Source organism: Myotis myotis, unplaced genomic scaffold (genome assembly GCF_014108235.1).
Source record: "Myotis myotis isolate mMyoMyo1 unplaced genomic scaffold, mMyoMyo1.p scaffold_m19_p_4, whole genome shotgun sequence".
NCBI classification, from domain to species: Eukaryota; Metazoa; Chordata; class Mammalia; order Chiroptera; family Vespertilionidae; genus Myotis; species Myotis myotis.
This window is the reverse complement of record NW_023416346.1, coordinates 25,096,809-25,116,939: the sequence shown is the minus strand read 5'-3', so window position 1 is coordinate 25,116,939 and position 20,131 is coordinate 25,096,809.

Below are 20,131 nucleotides of genomic sequence, written 5' to 3'. Positions count from 1 at the left end.
GGAAAAATCCCTACCTGGGGAAATAACCTTTCTGGGAGAGGTGACCTTGGTTAAAACACATAGGGCCAAGAAGGTGAGCAAACATATTAAGAACAGCATGCCATATACGCCAGGTCCCTTGAAACATATGCTATACAGATGTTTCTTCCCTGCAGCGACTGTGTCAAGCAGCAAGGATGGACCGGCTTCCGGCATAATATTTTCACCTTTTTCACCTAGTCCCTCAAACTCCTCCCCTCTGACAGCTATCAGTCTGTTCTCTGTATCTATTAGTCTGTTTATATTTTATTTGTTAGTTCATTTCTTTATAATTTTAGGCAGTTTATAATATGTAAATTATATCTCAACAAAGCTGTGCTTTTAAAAAGTAACTATTGACACAGGAAACGCATGTGTGAATCTCCAAACTATCATGTTGAGTGAAAGAAACAAGACACAAAGGAGCACATCCTATATAATAAAATCCCAGCTACCGAACAGTGGAATGACCAGAATGACCGGTCAACCAGTTGCTATGATGTGCACTACCAGGGGGCAGAGGCTCAACACATGAGTTGCCCCCTGGTGGTCAATGTGCTCCCACAGTGGGAGCACTGCTCAGCTGACTGCAGACCATGACCCCCACCAGTGCATGAATCCCATGCACCAGGCCTTTAGTATTATATAATTGCATTTACATAAAACTTTAGAATAGGAAATAGTAACCTATGAAAGAAAAAGGATAAAGAGAAGAAGGAAGAGAGGAGAAGAGGAATAGGAGAGATAGAGATAGTGACTGAGGTCTAGGGATAAAAAACAAGATGCAAATAGCATTCAAAATAAACCCTTTTAGATATCCATTAATCCATTTGCTTCATGGGATCTTTTTATTTCAAATATATGAATATCCCATAAGATCATCAAGAAAATTGAGGTTAGTACTTTGGACTCAAGTTGCTCACCTTAGAAGAGTATCTACCACACACTGAAAATTATCTTTGTAATAAAACTCCTCAGAAACATAGAATTTTGGTATGTTAGAACTAGAAGTATCTCTCTGTGTTAGGTGTATAGTTTACCCTGTCATTCACTGGATGAGGAAACTGAGGCTTAAAAGAAGGAAAGGGCTTTCTCCTTGGAAGGCTGACAACTGGCAGAGCTGAACCCAAGGCCCTGTACTTCAGTCCATTTTTCTGACTTACCAAATTATACCATGTGAACATGATCACATATTTGTACAATGAATGAGAAATTTTTTTTTCTATTTGTTAGAGTTACAGAAATTGAAACTATGGTGAAAAACAAACAATGAAACAGTAAGGGAATCACAATCTCTGCAAACATTTTCTTCATTAGAGTTTGAATAATAATTCCCTTTCTCTTTATCCCAAGGCCCTATTGACAGTTGATTGCTGAGAGGGTTTTGTTTTGTTTTGTTTTGCTTTAAACCCAATCTTGCTTTGCTTTATTTCATCCTTGATTGCATTCTGCTTCTTTCCAGCAGACAATTTTTACTGTGACTGCTACCATTTTGTTAGCTTCCCTGCTGTTCTAAGACTGCCATTGTGACTGATTAATTTCATTAACACAACAATGCTCTTAAGCAGGACTAACTCATCTCTTTGTGTGTGTGTGTGTGTGTGTGTGTGTGTGTGTGTGTGTGTGTGTTTTAATCTGGAGTATACACCACAGAGACAGAGTATTTGCAGGAGGAAATACCAGATGGGAAGAGAAATATATAAGGTCCTTTTCTTTTTATTGATTTCAAAGAGAAAGGGAGAGGGAGAGAGAGATAGAAACATCAATGATGAGAAAGAATGATTGCTTAGCCACCTTCTGTGGATCAAGCCCTCAACCCAGGCATGTGCCCTTGACCAGAATTAAACCCGGGACCCTTCATGCCATAGACAGACACTCTACCCACTGAGCCAAACCCACTAGGGCAAGGTCCTTTTCTTGTATTTCTTTTTTAATTATTATTATTTCTTTTTATTTTTTTTTATTGATTTCAGAGAGGAAGGAGAGGGAGAGAGAAATATCAATGATGAGGGAGAATCATTGATCAGCTGCCTCCTGCAGGCCCCTCACTTGGGATCAAGCTTTGAACTGGGGCATAGACCCTGACTGGGAATCAAACTGTGACCTCCTGGTTCATAGGTTGAAGCTCAACCACTGAACAACACTGGCTGGGCTGCTTGTATTTCATTATATAAAATGTTCAAGACCTCCTGGGTCCTTGAGGAACCCAGCTAAGGTGTTCATCTACACAATCACAATCCTATTGTTTTGTAAGTGCTTTGCTTGTCCTGACACTTGGGAATATGCCTTCCAATGTACATTTTCTTAAATGAAGAAGAGAATAAAAGGGCACTAACATTTATTTAACATCTACTAAGTGTCAAGATCTATCATAGTAGCCCTTTAATCATCAAATTAAATGCCAATTTATCATTTACAATGATAAATCCTTGGCTGCTCAGGAAAGCTTTTTAACTAGGATATACAGTTCCCTGAAATCATGTTGCTGTTCCAATCCCTGGTTTCTATCCATGCAAGTTAATAAACCCAACTAAAAGGTGAGCAAAGGAAATGAGATAAAAACTCAAGGTTTAGAAATGAGAGCACTAACACATACCCCCACAACCACCCAAGTAATGTGGATGTATATGAAAATAAATTTATTACTGTTTTCTTAAAAATTTGTAGACTTTTCAGAAAGATGATATGGCAGACAATACTAGGCTAAAAGGCCTGGGTTTTAGTCACAACTCTGTCACTGACTAGATTAGTGAGGTTCAATAAGGTTCTCCCTTTCTCTGGGACTCATTTCCCCCATATACTAGTAAAAAACTGTGCTTTGCAGAATTATTTTATGAGCCAAAAGGAAGAGTCTGTGGAGTTATGAGTGGGATAAAAGCTATGGAGATAGCAGCTCTCTGAGCTTCCTACCACTGCATCACTTTTTGCATATCTTTTATATGGTGGGTTCCCAAAAAGTATTTTATGTTAACAAAGATTTATATGGGTATAATAGTTTGATAATAATTTGATTGAATAACATATGAAAACCTTTGTGACTATGAGTCCTATGTGTCTGGGATTTTAAAAATCCAGCTGTTGGGAAGGAGAAGAAAATGGTGGCTGAATAGGTAGATGTGTTACACATCTCCTCCCGGGGCCAGACTGGAAAAGCAACTAAATTGTAGAACATCCACCCAGAATTAACAAATTAGACACAGATGAGGAGACAATTTTCAATAAGAAAGGGCAGAGGATGCCTGGAGAATGGTAGGAGTGGGGGTCTGGAGAGGAATGCCAGGCTGAGAGGGTGAGGTGGAGGCTGCATTTCACCAAAGCCAAGTCCCATGGCGACAGACATAATGCCCAATTGTGAAAAGGAAAACCTGCAGGGCTGCTGGTACCAGGGGAATCTAAAGCTGGGACCACAGCTGTAGGGGTGTGTATGTAGCGGTGTGTGTGTGTGTGTGTGTGTGTGTGTGTGTGTGCGCGCGCTGCACCAGGAAAGGTGGCTTGAAAAGCAGCCTGAGCGGCTGAGTGCTGGGGGAAGAGAAATCTGCAGTTTTATGGGTTTTTTGCTTTTGTTTTGTCTTTGCTTTTATTCCCTAAACCCAAAATATAGGACTTTTCAGTTGCAAAAACTCACCCGAGACTCCGGCTCCAGTGCAGGGAGAGTCATGGATTTGTGGAGCCTGAGGAGAGGCTGGGGAGGGAGGCAGAGAGCTAGACATGACCAGGACTCTTAGTAACCCGAGTCTAAACCCAAGTGGCCATTTCTCACCAGAAGAGCCAGAAGAGCTAGGCCTTCCCAATAGCATCAATGCAGGGAATACAGCCTGCCACACCCTGCCTGCATTTTGAGCTATACAAAGGAAACAAAGGCCCTGAATAGCCACAAAGAGCCCTCAGTGGCTGGATTGGAAGAGGGGATGGTCCACCCCACTATTCTGGGAATCAGACTGATAAAAACTCCAGGTTGCCAGCCAACCCCACTGGTCTCCATATAAGGATCTCTGACCAACGAAGGCCAGAATTATATTTTGTGCCATTCAGAGGAGTGCCTCTGGGAAAACATATCCATCTGATCCCTGGATACCGAAACAGCAACCCCGCCTAAAGCCCTGACAGAAACAGACATTTGAGTAAGTATGACAGCTGGAAGAGAGGCAAAGCAGGCATATTGGTCCAGCCTGTTTTCAGCCAAGGCCTATGGAGACAGATATAAGCAGAGGAGTGGTGGCTCCATTGGAGCTTCAACACAGTGCTAAACACCAAAGACAGTGCCTGACAGTGGTCAGCATGTAACTACCTAAGAGGGAGCCCAGAATTGGCAGAAAGAACAGAAGAGTGGAGACCCAAACCAGCCCACATGGGGGCATTAAAATGCAGCTGAAGCTAATGACACTTCAGCTGAAGCAATGAAATTTTTATATTTTTATTTTTTTAGTATTATCTTTATTTTAATTTTTTATTGGTATTCTATTTTATTTTATTTTTTCACCTATTTATTCCTCTCATCTCCCTTTTCCATACTGTTTTTCTTCTTCTTTCCCCACTTTAGCTTTTCCCTTTTCTTTCTTTTTACCCCTTGTTAAAAAGTGATGTTCTTTATTTGCTTTATTGATGTGTTATTATTATTGTACTCTCTGTTGGGTTATTCATATCTAATTTCCTCTTCCCTGCTCCTACTCCATTTCCCCTTCTTTTTTTTCTTTTGTGTATTTTTTTATTGATTAAGGTATTACAAATATGTCCTTACCCCCCCCCCACTGTCCCCTCATTCCCCCAGTCCTGCCCTCACCCTCACCCCTGTGTTTGTGTCCATTGTTTATGCTTATATGCATGCATACAAGTCCTTTGGTTGATCTCTCCCCCATACTCCCACCCTCCCCTGCCTTCCATCTGAAGTTTGAGCATCTGATTGATGCTTCTCTGGCTCTAGATCTGTTTGTTCATCAGTTTATGTTGTTCATTATACAGTGGGGCCTTGACTTAGGAGTTTAATTCGTTCCATGATGGAGCTCGTCACTCAAATTACTAGTCTGTCAAATCAAAAGTGAACGAGTGAGACACGTGATGCTGGACTGATGTTGTGGCATTCACTGGGACGTCCCCTGCGCCAACTAGTGGTGGGGTATCTGAAGCTGGCTCATAACCCGAATTTTAGCTTGCAGCTCAAAGCAAAAAATCGACCGAGAGACAGCTCGTATCTCGAAAAACTCGTTAGTCAGGACACTCATAAGTCAAGACCCCACTGTAATCCACAAATGAGTGAGATCATGTGATATTTATCTTTCTTAGACTGACTTATTTCACTTAGCATAATGCTCTCCAGCTCCATCCATGCTGTTGCAAATGGTAGGAGTTCCTTCCTTTTTACTGCAGCATAATATTCCATTGTGTAGATGTGCCAAAGTTTTTTAATCCACTCATGTGCTGATGGGCACTTAGGCTGATTCCAAATCTTAGCTATTGTAAATTGTGCTGCTATGAACATAAAGATGCATATATCCTTTCTGATTGGTGTTTCTAGTTTCTTGGGATATATTCCTAGAAGTAGGATCACTGGGTCAAATGGAAGTTCCATTTTTAGTTTTTTGAGGAAACTCCATACTGTTCTCCACAGTGGCTGCACCAGTCTGCATTTCCACCAGCCGTGCACCAGGGTTCCTTTTTCTCCACATCCTCACCAGTACTTGTCATTTGTTGATTTGTTGATGATAGCCATTCTGACAGGTGTGAGATGGTACCAAATTGTCATGTTGACTTGCATCTCTCAGATGATTAGTGACTTTGAGCATGTTTTCATATGTCTCTTGGTCTTCTTAAGTCTTCTTTCGAAAAGTATATATTTAAGTCTGTTGCCCATTTAAAAAAAATATATATTTTATTGATTTTTTATTGAGAGGAAGGGAGAGGGATAGAGAGTTAGAAACATCGATGAGAGAGAAACATCAATTCAGCTGCCTCCTGCACACTCCCTACTGGGTATGTGCCCACAACCAAGGTATATGCCTTTGACTGGCACTGAACCTGGGACCCTTGAGTCCACAGGCTGACGCTCTATCCACTGAGCCAAACTGGTTAAGGCTGTTGCCCATTTTTTGATTGGGTTGTTTATCTTCTTTTTGTTAAGTTGCATGAGTTCCCTGTAAATGTTGGAGATTAAACCCTTATCAGAGATATTGTTGGCAAATATGTTCTCCCACGCAGTGGGTATTCTTGTTGTTTTGTTGATGATTTATTTTGCTGTACAGAAGCTTTGTATTTTGGTGTAGTCCCATTTGTTTATTTTCCCTTTAGTTTCCATTGCCCTAGAAGCTGTGTCAGTGAAGATATTGCTTCAGCATATATCTGAGATTTTACTGCCTATGGATTTCTCTAATATTTTTATAGTTTCCCATCTTACATTTAATTCCTTTATCCATTTTGAGTTAATTTTTGTGTATGGTGTAAGTTGTTGGTCTAGTTTCATTTTTTTGCATGTATCTGACCAAATTTCCCAGCACCATTTATTGAAGAGACTACCTTTACTCCGTTGTATGTTCTTGCCTCCTTTGTCAAATATTAATTGAGCATAGTGGTTTGAGTCAATTTCTGTGTTCTCTATTCTATTCCATTGTTCTATATGTCTGTTCTTGTGCCAATACCAGGCAGTTTTGAGAACAGTGGCTTTGCAATACATCTTGATATCTGGAATTGAGATTATTCCTACTTTGTTCTTCTTTCTCAGGATCGCTGCAGCTATTCATTTTTGTTTGGTTGGTTTTTGTTTGTTTTTTGTTGTTGTTTTTTCAGATGAATTTTTGGAGAGTTCTTTCTTTGTCTGTGAAATATGCTGTTGGTATTTTAATGGGGAGCATTGAGTCTATAGATTGCTTTGAGTAGTATGGGCATTTTAATGATGTTGATTCTACCAATCCATGAACACGGTATGTTCTTCCATCTGTTTATGTCGTCTTCTATCTCTTTTTTTTTTTTAACTTCCTGTAGTTTTCTGAGTAGAGGTCTTTTACCTCACTAGATAAGTTTATTCCTAGGTATATTACATTTTTTTTGTGTGCAATGGTAAATGGGATTTTTTTTTTTTAATTTCTCTTTCTGTAAGGTCACTATTGGTGTATAAAAAAAGCCATAGATTTCTTAACATTAATTTTGTATCCTGCTACATTGCCTATTTCATTTATTAAGTCTAATAATATTTTGATGGAGTCTTTAGGGTTTTCTATGTACAGTATCAGGTCATCTGCAAATAATGACAATTTTACTTCTTTTCCAATTTGGATGCCTTTTATTTCTTCTTCTTGTCTGATCATTTTGGCTAGCACTTCCAGCACTATGTTGAACAGGAGTGGTGAAAACGGGCATCCCTGTCTTGTTCCTGTTCTTAAGGGGAATGGTTTTAGTTTTTGCCCATTGAGTATGATGTTGGCTATAGGTTTGTCATATAAGGCTTTTATTATGTTGAGGTATGATCCTTCTATTCCCACTTTGCTGAACGTTTTCATCAAAAAAGAGTGTTAGACTTTTTCAAATGCTTTTTCTGCATTAATTGATATGATTATGTGATTTTTGTCTCTCAATTTGTTTATGTGGTGTATCATGCTTATTGATTTATGGATAGTGTACCAGCTTTGCATCCCTGGAATAAATACCACTTGGTCATTGTGTATGATTTTTCTAATGTAATGCTGGATCTGGTTTGCTAGAATTTTGTTGAGGATTTTAGCATCTATGTTCATCAGGGATATTGGCCTGTAATTCTCTTTCTTTGTGGTGTCTTTATCTGGTTTTGGGATTAGGGTAATGCTGGCTTCATAGAAACAGCTTGGAAGTGTGCCTTCCTCTTGAATTTTCTGAAATAGTCTGAGAAGGATTGGTTTTAGTTATTCTTTGAATGTTCAGTAAAACTCCCCTGTGAAGCCATCTGGTCCAGAGTTTTGGTTTGCTGGAAGCTTTTTGATTAGTGTTTCAATTTCATCAGTAGTTATCGGCCTATTCATGTTTTTTGATTCTTTCTGATTGAGTTTTGGAAGCTTGTATTTTTCTAGGAATGTGTCCATTTCTTCGAGTTTGTCCAGTTTGTTGGAGTAGAGTTGTTCATAGTATTTTTTTTTTTTTACAATCTTTTGTATATCAATAGGGTTAGTTGTTATTTTACCTCTTTCTTTTCAGCTTTTGTTTATTTGTGCCCTTCTCCTTGTTTCTTTGTGAGCCTGGCGAGAGGTTCATCAATCTTGTTTATCCTTTCAAAGAACCAGTCCATGGTTTCATTTATCTTTTGCTTTATTTATTTATTTATTTATTTATTTATTTATTTATTTATTATTTATCTCTATGTCGTTTATTTCTGCTCTGATCTTTTTTATTTCCTTCCTTCTGCTTACTGTGGGCTTTTCTTGTTGCTCTCTTTCTAATTCTTTAAGTTGAAAGGTTAGGTAATTTGTTACCAGGTTTTCTTGTTTTTTTGAGGTAGGCCTGTAGAGTTATGAACTTCCTTCTCAGGACTGTTTTCATTGTGTCTCATAGATTTTGGATTGTTGTGTTTTCATTGTTACTTATTTCCAGGATGCTTTTTATTTCTTCTTTGATCTCTTTGGCTACCCAATCATTGTTTAATAGCATGCTATTTAGTTTCCAAGTGTTTGAATTTTTTTCATTGTTTTTATTGTAGTTGATTTCTAGTTTTATGCCATTGTGATCTGAGAAGATGTTTGTTATGATTCCTATCCTCTTGAATTTGAAGAGACTTTGCCTGTGTCCTAATATGTGGTCTATCTTTGAAAATGTCCCATGTGCACTGGAGAAGAATGTATATTCTGTAGCTTTGGGATGAAATATTCTGAAGATGTTAATTAGTTCCATCGGATCTAGTAAGTCATTTAGGATTGCTGTTTCTTTTCTGATTTTTTGTTTAGAAGATTTATCCAGTGGTGTCAGTGGGGTATTAAAGTCCCCTACTATGACTGTGTTCCTTTCGATCTCTCCCTTGATATGTCCCAGAAGTTGTTTTATGTATTTGGGTGTTCCTGTATTGGGTGCATATATATTTACCTGAGTTATATCTTCTTATTGAATTGCTCCCTTTAGTATTATGTAGTGGCCTTCATTATCTCTTTTTATGGCCTTCACTTTGAGGTCTATTTTGTCAGATGTACATATCACAACCCCAGCTTTTTTCTCATTTCCATTTGCCTGAATTTTTTTTTTCATCCCTTCATTCTCATTCTGTGTGAATCTTTTGTTCTGAGGTGGGTCACTTGCAGACTGCAAATATATGGGTCATGTTTTCTTATCCATTCAGCTACCCTATATCTTTTGATTGGAGCATTTAATCTATTTACATTTAATGTTATTATTGATAAGTACTTGTTTGTTGTCATTTTTATTCTTAATGTTTGTGTTTCTTTGTGCCTTTCTGTTTCTTCTTTTTATAGCAGTCCCTTTAGCATTTCTTTCATTGCTGGCTTGGTGGTAATTAACTCTCTTAGCCCTTTATTGTCTGAGAAGCTCCTGATCCCACCTTCAATTTTGAATGGTAGCCTTGCTGGGTATAGTATTCTTGGATTCATTCCCTTGCTTTGCATCACTTTGTATATTTCATTCCATTCCCTTCTGGCCTGGTGTGTTTCTGTTGAGAAATCAGTTGATATTATAATAGGAGATCCCTTGTAGGTAACTTTATGTCTCTCTCTGGCAGCCTTTAAGATTCTTTGTAATTGGTGTTTGCTAATTTAATTATGATGTGTCTTGGGGGTGGTTGTTTGGGGATCATCTTGTTTGTCACTCTATGTGCTTCTTGGACTTGTGTAGTTTTCTTCTTGCCAATATCAGGGAAGTTTTCTGTCATTATTTCTTCAAACAGGTTTTCTATTCCTTGCTTCTGGTATCCCTATTATGCCAATGTTGTTTCATTTTGTGTTGTCCCAAAGCTTCCTTAGGCTCTCCTCTTGCTTTTTAAATCTTCTTTCCAGTTGTTGCTGTTTGTGTGTTTTATTCTACCTTGTCTTCTAATTTGCTGATGCAGTCCTCAGCCTCTTCTAGTCTACTGTTTAAACTTTCAATTGTGTTCTTTATTGCATCTATGTCGTTCTTCATCTCCTCTTGGTTCCTTTTCATATTGGTGACATTCTCATTCAGCTCCTTATAATTCTCATTGAGTTGTGTGTATTTGTCATCTAGTCGTTTGAGCATCCTTATAACTATTACTCTGAATTCTTTCTAAGATATGTTGCTAGCCTAAATTTCATTTAACTCCCTTTATGGTGATTCCTATTTTTTTCTTTCCTTTGGGAATTGCTTTTGTATCTTCCCATGTTTTGCTGTAACGTTTTAATTGTAGATCTGATTGCTTTGCTACCCAGGTTCTTTTGGGGATGGTGATACTAGTGTGATCTCTCAGGTCTCCTAGGCTTGGTAATGTAGGATATCTCCCTACTTGAGCCATTTCAGTTCTTGCCGGGGTCCAGCCCCAGTGGTCCAGGGGTTCCCAAAGGTGTGGACGGAGTCGGCGAAGAAGGAAGGACATGGAGACAGCATTCAGATGATCAGCATGGCCAGGTTCTCTCTTTATTGTCCTGTTACATCTGTATTTATACCATTTGATCCTATAAGCATGCCTCTATAGTCACATCATGGTATGTTTTGGGTCCTCCCTTGACCTTCTACAGTCCCTTGTTCCATGTCCATAGTTTCTTATCTGACCTTTGCCAAAAATCCCATCTTCATCTAGTTCTGTTGATTTTAATCCTATCCATTCTTTTCCAAAGGTGTTATCTCCATTCCAAGGTCACTACTCTACTGTTCTGTTAAGCGACAAGGAAGTAATTGAAGGAGATTATCCTAAGTAAAGATTATGTAGCTTAAGCGTGATTGTTCATAGTTAAGGTGATTAACTACTCGCCTGACACTTAGTTAAGGGGTTTTACTGATTTATTCCCTTCCTTAGTCATGTTAATCCCTAACTCCAGGGAAATATCCCCACCTGGGGAAACAACCTTTATAAGGGAGGTGGCCCTGGTTAGAACACATAGCACTAAGAAGGGGAGCAAACATATTAAGAACAGTATGCCATGTTCCTTGAAACATATGCTGTGCAGATGTTTCTTTCCTGCAGTGACTGTGTCAAGCAATAAGGATGGACCGGCCTCCGGCAGGTTCTCTTAATGTGGGCCTGCGAGCTGGAAAGGCGCAACTGCGGTGTCTAGATGTCAGCAACCATGGAGGGGGGTGTCCCAATTTTTGCTGTCTTGTGCCCTTGGTTGAAATTGCACGTATCCAGCGGGGACTCACAGTGGCAGCCAGGAACTGTCTGTTGGGGTGATGGGGCTCAGGAGGTCTGCACTCTGGGAAGGTGTGACTGTGGTGTCCAGAGTTCTGTAGTTGTGAGGTGGGCAGACTCAGCTTTTGCTGCTGCCACCGTGGTTGGATACACGTGCCCACAGTGGCGGCTCACGGGGGCACCCACGGTGCATTTGCCAGCAGGGTGTACTGATGCACTCTGAAGGGCCCTGGCACTGAAGCCACGGGATAGTGGTGTCTGTGAGCAGGTAACCCAGAAGAGGGAATTCAGTGTTTGTACAGCTCAGCAGTGTGTCCTTGTTTTTATAAGTGTGCATCCAGCAGGGGCTTACAGAGGCACCCAAGGGCTGCCTGTGGGGCGGTGGGCTTGGGAAGCTTGTGCGCTGGAAAAGCGTGCAACTGTAGTGTCCAGAGTTCTGCAGCTGTGGGGTGTGAAGACTCAGTTTTTGCTGCTGCACCTGTGTTGGATAGGCACGCTCCCAGTGGCGGCTCACAAGGGCACCCACAGTGCATTTGCCATAGCAGTGCACTGAAGCACTCTGAAGGGCCCTGGCACTGAAGCTATCTAATTAAGGCATCTGTGGGCAGGTATCTAGCATGAGTGAATTCAGAATTCTACTGCTGGAGGGAATGCGTCCCTGTTTGTCCATGATCACACCCAGCAGGGGCTCACTTCAGCTCCCAAGAGCGCCATGTGGATAGATGGGCTCAGGGTGCCTGCTCCTTGGCAATGTGCGACTGTGGTAGTGCATTTGCCAGCACAGAGCTCTGATACACTCTGAGGGGCCCTGTTGCTGAATTTGCACAGCTGGTTTGTCTGTGGGCAGTTACTCAAGAAAAGGGAATTCAGAATTTCTACTGTGGGGCAGCGCGCCCTTGTCTGTACAAAATGACACCCAGCAGGGGCTCACAGTGGCCCCCAAGAGCTGCATATGGAGTGGTGTGCCCTGGATGCCTGCACGCTGGAAAAACACGAATGTGGTGTCCAGCGGTCTGCCTCTGGGGAGGAGGGATGTTGCCCTTACTGCTGTGCACCTTTAGAGATGGAGGTCCCAGGGTCTGCGGGTCTGTGGGTCGAGCAGCAGGATTTTGGCTGGAGTGGCTGCCAAGTCGAAGGCAGTGTCCAAGGCCTGTCTGGGTGGCGGTGCTGATGAGTTCCTAGAAAAGGCTGTTCTCCCCTTCAAGATGGTGTGGGCTCTGTGCCCGAGTCCTGTAGTCCAGGGAGTGCCCGCAGCAGGGGTATTCTTTCCCTGTCCAAGAGAACCTGGTCTGCCAGCCCCTGCTGCTCCTGCTGGATTTAACTCTCCTGCACTCACTCACACACACCACACACATCCACACAGTCTCCTTTCATCCCCTCACTCACTCACTTCTTCTCCCTCACCTCTGTCCTGCAAGCACCGTCTTTTTCTCCAATTTCCCCTTCTTTTTCTCTTTCTTCACTACTCAATTTTTTTTCTTCTTCCTCCCTGCCTCCCCCCCCTCCATCTTCTCTTGCTCTTTTTGGCTCCTAATTTTTTAATTAGATTCACTTCCTAAATTCATGCCTATCTGCTCTCTCCTCTATTCTCCTTTTCAATATATATATATATATATATATATATATATATATATATATATATATTTAATTCTTTCTTCTTATTCATTCATTCTCTTTCTCCCTCCTCTATAATAAATGTGGTCTTTCCCCTATTCATCCCATTCCTTAACTTTATTTTCTGTATTTAAACTCTTCCTCTACAGATTCTGTCCTTCCGCCTTCTAGGTGTTTTTGTTTGTGCCTTTTGGTTTAGTTGTTTGTTTTGTGTGTGTGTGTGTGTGTGTGTGTGTGTGTGTGTGTGTGTTGTCTCCCCATATTCTTTCTCTTTTTCTTTTCTTTTCTTTTCTTTTCTTTTCTTTTCTTTTCTTTTCTTTTCTTTTCTTTTTTTCTTTTCTCACTATCATTTTCACTCTCCGTTCTCACTGTTAATTCTCTTCCCTCTAGTGATCACTTCTATTGGGCTTATTGGTATCTTGTGTACATTCATGTTCTGTTCCTTTTGTGCCATGTCTTGTGTTGTATTTTGTGATATTCTGTCAGCACCTCCACAATGATTGGTACAACATGGTAAAGAGCGAGCCATATGATCAAACACCCTTAGAGGAGACTCCATCCATGAATGGGACAATAAACTTCAAGACCCAACTACATCAAGAGAACACAAATATCTGACTGAAGTAGGGGGAATCCCTAGAATAGCCAGCCAAGAAGACCTGAGAGACTGAACCACTGGGTCCAATAAAACATCTACTACATAAGACAAATTCAAATTTCTGGAGGGTGTAGCAGTTTGATCTAATACATAGAAACAATCACGAAGAAACAGCAAAAATGGGGAGACAAAGAAACAACCCCATATGAAAAAGGAGGAATCTCCAGAAAAGGAAACAAATGAAATGGAGGCAAGCAGTTTGTCAGAGAAAGAATTCAGAATAATGATTATAAGGATGCTGAAAAGGCTGGATGAGAAATTCACCAACATGTGTAAGAATCAAGAGGAAATGAAGAATGACATAGGTTCAATAAGAACACAATGGAAAACAGTAGACTAGAAGAAGATGAGGACCAAATCAGTGAGTTAGAAGACAAGGTAGAAAAAACACCCAAGCAGAGCAGCAACTGGAAAAACAAACAAACAAAAAACTTAAAAAGCAGGAGAGTTTAAGGGAGCTTTGGGCTAACAAATGTAATAGCATCCATATAATTGGGGTGCCAGAGGAGAGGAATCTGAGCAATGAATAGAAAACCTGTTCGAAGAAATAATGACAGAAAACTCACCTGACTTTGAGAAGAAAAATCACACAACTCCAAGAAGCACAAAGTTCCAAACAAGATGAACCCCAATAGACCAACACCAAGACACTACAAAATTAAACTGGCAAACATCAATGACAAAATAAGAATCTTAAAGGCTGCCAGCGAGAGACAGAAAGTAGCCTACAAGAGATCTCCCATTAGACTATCAACTGATTTCTCAACAGAAACACAAGCCAGAAGGGAATGGAATGAAGTATACAAAGAGATGCAAAGTAAGAGAATAAATCCAATACTATTCTATCTAGCAAGGCTATCATTCAAATTGAAGGCAAAATCAGGAGATTTGTGTGTGTGTGGGGGAAGGCTAAAGGAATTTATTACTACCAAGCCAGTAATGCAAGAAATGCTAAATAGACTGCTCTAAAAAGAATAGAAATGGAAGAAGGAACACAGGCATAAAGAATAAAAAGAATAAAAATGGCAACAAACAAGTACCTGTCCTATATAATATAAGGCTAATATGCAAATTGTCCCCTCAGGAGTTCGACTGGTAGACTGAGAGTTCGATTGCTCACTATGACATGCGCCAACCACCAGGGGCCGGCACGGAATATGGTGGGCAACCCATGGTTGCAGGGCACTGAGGGAGTGAGGGAAGGAAGAGGTGGGGTGGTTGGGAGGCAGGGAACCTGATTGGCCCTGATCACCAGCCAGGCCTAGGGACCCTACCTGTGAAAGAATTTTGTGCACTGGACCTTTAGTCTCTCTCTCTATATATAAAAGCCTAAGGAACCTTCATGGCCAAAGGACTGAAATGACTGGAATGACCAATTGCTATGATGAGCACTGACCACCAGGGGGCAAATGCTTAATGCAGGAGCTGGCCCTGGTGGCCAGTGTGCTCCCACAGCCAACCTCCCCCTGCTGGCCAATCTCCTGTGGTCCCTCCCCCCAGCCAGCAGACCCCAGTCGCCTAATCAGGGCCTGACCAGGGCTGGGATGGGCAACTGGTGGTGGGTGGTAGCAGATGTGGCCCCTTTCCCATGAGGGCCAAAGGCTGGCTACCTTCTTGGGGCTGGCAGCCAACCACCCGCGGTCTCTCCCCCCAGCTGGCAAACCTCCTACAGACTCTCCCCCTGTGCCTTCCCTCAGCCGGCAGGCCCCACCCCTCCCCCTGGCCTGCAAGCCCTGGTGGCAGTGTGGCAGCATGGGAAGAAGGAGGAGGGGAGGCAGGGAACCATGCAGTGGCAGGGCAATGATGATGATAGTGGCGGCATCCAGCATTCATTCCTTCCACACCCGGCCCAGTGACCGTCACCTCCTCTCCCAATCCTGCCGGGGCCTTTGAGCCCCAATTGACCTGGTAATGATCGCTGGCCAGGCCTAGTGACCCTATCCATACACAAATTTCTTGCACTGCGCCTCTAGTCAATAATAACCTTAAATATGAATGGATTAAATGCTCTAATCCAAAAACATACAGTAGCTGAATGGATAAGAAAATATGATTGATATATATGGGGTCAACAGGAGACCCACCTCAGAACAAAGGACTCACACAGACCGAAAGTGATGAGATAGAAAAAAAATTTTTCAGGCAAATGAAAAAAAAAAAAAAAAAAGCTGGGGTAGCAATACTTATACCTGACAAAACTGACATCAAAGGGAATTCCATAACATGAGATAAGGAGGGCCACTTCATAATACTAAAGGGAACAATTCAACAAGAGTATATAACTCTGGGAAACAAATATGTACCAGATACAAGAACACCCAAATATATATATATATATATTAAAAAAAAAAAAAAAAAAAAAACTTCTAGAAGATAACAAGGAAGAGATCAAGAACAATATAATCATAGTAGGGGACTTTATTATCCCATTGACACCACTGGATCAGATGGACTTAATTGACATCTTCAGAACATTTTGCCCCAAAGCTACAGAATATACATTCTTCTCAATTGCACATGGGACATTTTCAAAGATAGAGCATATATTAGGACACAGGCTAAGTCTCTACAAATTCAAGAAGATTTAAATCATATCAAGCATCTCCTCAGATCACAATGGCATAAAACTACAATAAAAAACAGTGAAAAAAATCAAACACTTGGAGGCTAAATAGTATGCTATTAAACAATGATTGGCTTACCAAAGAGATCAAAGAAGAAATTAAAAAAAACACCCATCCTGAAAACAAACGACAATGAAAACACAAAAATTCAAAATCTAGGTGACACAGTGAAAGCCATCCTGAAAGCAAAGTTCATAGCTCTACAGGCCTACCTGAAAAAACAAGGAAAAAATGATAATAAACTACCTAACCTTGCAACTTAAAGAATTAGAAAGAGAGAAACAAGAAAAGCCCACAGTAAGCAGAAGGAAGGAAATAATAAAGACCCGAGTGGAAATAAATGACATAGAGATTGAAAAAAAAAACAATACAAAAGATCAATAAAACCCAGAGCTGGTTCTTTGAAAGGATAAATAAGATTGATGAACCTCCAGCCAGGCTCACCAAGAAACAAATAGAGAGGACCCAAATAAACAAAATCAGAAATGAAAGAGGTGAAGCAACAACCAATCCCACAGGCATACAAGGGATTATTAAAAAAAAAAAAATACTACCAACAACTCTACTCCAACAAACTTGTCAACTTTGCTGAAATGGACATATTTCTAGAAAAATACAAGCTTCCAAAACTCTATCAGGAAAAATCTAAAAACCTGAATAGGCTGATAACTACTGATGAAATTGAAACAGTAATCAAAAACCTTCCAGCAAACAAAAACCCTGGACTAGACGGCTTCACAGGGGAGTTTTACCAAACATCCAAAAGAAGAACTAAAACCTATCCTCCTCAGACTATTCCACAAAATTCAAGAGGAAGGCACACTTCCAAGCTGTTTCTATGAAGCCAGAATTACCCTAATCCCAAAACCAAAAAAGACACTACAAAGACGGAGAATTACAGCCCAATATCCCTGATGAACATGGATTCGCAAATTGCATCCAGCAATACATTAAAAGGATCATACACCATTACCAAGTAGGATTTATTCCAGAGATGCAAGGCTGGTAAAATATCCACAAATCAATAAACATGATATATCACATAAAAAATTGAAAGACAAAAATGACATGATCATATCAATTGATGCAGAAAAAGCATTTGACAAAATCCTACATCCTTTTTTGATAAAAACTCTCAGAAAAATGGGACTAAACAGATTATATCTTAACATAATAAAAACCTTATATGACAAACCTACAGCCAACATCATACTTAAAGGGCAAAGACTAAAACCATTTCCCCTAAGAACAGGAACTAGACAGGGATGCCCGCTTTCACCACTCCTATTTGACATAATATTGGAAGTGCTAGCCATAGTGATCAGACAAGAAGAAATAAAAGGTATCCAAATTGAAAAAGAGGAAGGAAAACTGTCATTGTTCACAGATGACACAATATTGGATATAGAAAACCCTAAACTCTCCATCAAAAACTACTATATTTAATAAATCAATTTGGCAATGTGGAAAAGTACAAAATTAACACCCAGGTATCTATGGAATTTTTATACACCAATAATAAACTCACAGAAAGAGCAACTAAAATAACAATCCCATTTACCATTGCAAAAAAAAAAAATTAAGATACCTAGGATTAAACTTAACTAAGGAAGTAAAAGACCTGTATGTGGAAAACTACAGGAAATTGAAAAAAGAGATAGAGGAAGATATAAAAAGGTGGAAGGAAGAATATACCACGTTCATAGATTGGTGGAATCAACATCATTAAAATGTCCATACTACATAAAGCATTTATAGATTCAATGCAATCCCCATTAAAATACTAATGAAGTCCTAACTGGCTTGGCTCAGTGGATAGAGCATTGGCCTGTGGATTGAGGGTCCTGGGTTTGATTCCATTCAAGGGCACATGCTCGAGTTGAGGGCTCGATTCCCAGTAGGGGGTGTGCAGGAGGCAGCTGATCAATGGTTCTCTCTCATCCTTGATGTTTTTCTCTTTCTCTCCCTTCCTCTTGGAATCAATAAAAATGCATTTAAAAAAATACCAATGGAATATTTCACAGACCTAAAAACACTCTCTAAAAATTTATATGGAATTAAAAAAGACCCCAAATACCCACAGCAATCCTGACAAAGAAGTACAGAGTTGGAGGGTTTATAATGCCAGATATCAAGCTATATTACAAAGCCACTATTCTCAAAACTACCTGGTATCTGCAGACATATAGATCCATGGAACAGAACGGAGAACCCAGAAATAGACCCAAGCCATTATGTTCAATTAATATTTGACAAAGTACACAAGACCATACAATAGAGTAAAGACAGTCTCTTCAATAAATGGTGTTGGGAAAATTGGACAGATACATGCAAAAAATGAAACTAGACCACCAACTTACACCATACATAAAAGTAAACTCAAAATGGATAAAAGACTTAAGCATAAGATGGGAAAGCATAAAAATGTTAAAAGAATCCACAGGCAGCAAAATATCAGACATATGTTGTAGTAATATCTTTACCAATACAGCTCTTAGGACAACGGAAACTAAGGAGAAAATAAACAAATGGTACTACTTCAAAATAAATAGCTTCTTCAAATAAAATAAACCATCAAAAATACAAAAAGAGAGCTCCCTGCATGGGAGAACATATTTGCCAATGTTACATCTGATAAGGGTTTAATCTCCAAAATTTATAGGGAACTCATACAACTTAACAAAAGGAAGATAAACAACCCCATTTAAAAAATAAACAAAAGACCTAAATAGACACTTTTCGAAAGTGGACCTACAAAAGGCCAAGAGATATACGAAAAGATTCTCAAAGTAATTTATCATCGAGGAATACAAATCAAAAAGACAATGTGGTACCATCTTACACCTGTCAGAATGGCTATCATCAACAAATCAACAAATGACAAGTGCTGGAGAGGAGGCGGAGAAAAAGGAACCCTCTTACACTGCTTGTGGAAATGCAGACTGGTGCAGCCACTGTGGAAAACGGTATGGAGTTTTCTCAAAAATGTAAATATGGAACTGCCATTTGACCCAGTAATCCCACTTCTAGGAATATATCCCAAGAAGGCATGAACACCAATGAGAAAGAAAATATGCACTTCTATGTTCTTAGCAGCACACTTTATAATAGCTAAGATTTTAATACACTCAGCAGATGAGTGTATTAAAAACCCATGGTACATCTACACTATGGAATACTATGCTGCTATAAAAAAGAAAGAACTCTTACCATTTGAAACATCATGGATGGACCTGGAGAGCATTATGCTAAGCAAAGTCAGCCAGTCAGAGAAATATAAATATCACATGATCACACTCATTTGTGGAATATAATGAACAACATAAACTGAAGAACACCAATAGATCCAGAGACATAGAAGTATCAAACAGACTGTCCAAACTTTAGAGGGAAGGCAGAGGATGGTGGGGAAGGTAAGATATCAACCAAAGGACTTGTATCCATACATATGAGCACGAGCAATGGACACAATAGGGGGATGGGGGCATTGCTGAGGGGGGAGTGAGTGGGAAGAGGTCAATTGGGGGAAAAAAGAGACATATGTAAAACTTTCAAGAATCTATATAAAAGGCTAAGTGACCATCTGATCTGCCAAATGGCTGGTAGATATGATGTGCACTGACCACCAGGAGGCAGATGCTCAATGTAGGGGCTGCAGAGCTGCAGTGACTTGGCAGTGGCGGTTCTCGGGTGACACACCCTGGAACCAGAGAAGAGGGAGCCCGATTCCGGGTGCATCATCCGAGAACTTCCCTCTTGCAATCCAGGACCCCTCGGGGGATGTCAGAGAGCCAGTTTCTTCCCGATCCCCATAGGCCAGGTGGAGGGACCCCACCTGCCAGAGGAACCCCTCTCACTCTGCAGATGCACTTTGAGCTGTGGCACCCCAGGAGGGACTAGGGAGGTTGGCTACAGGGTTTGTCTGGCCCATCTAGCCCAGTCCCACCCCACTGACCA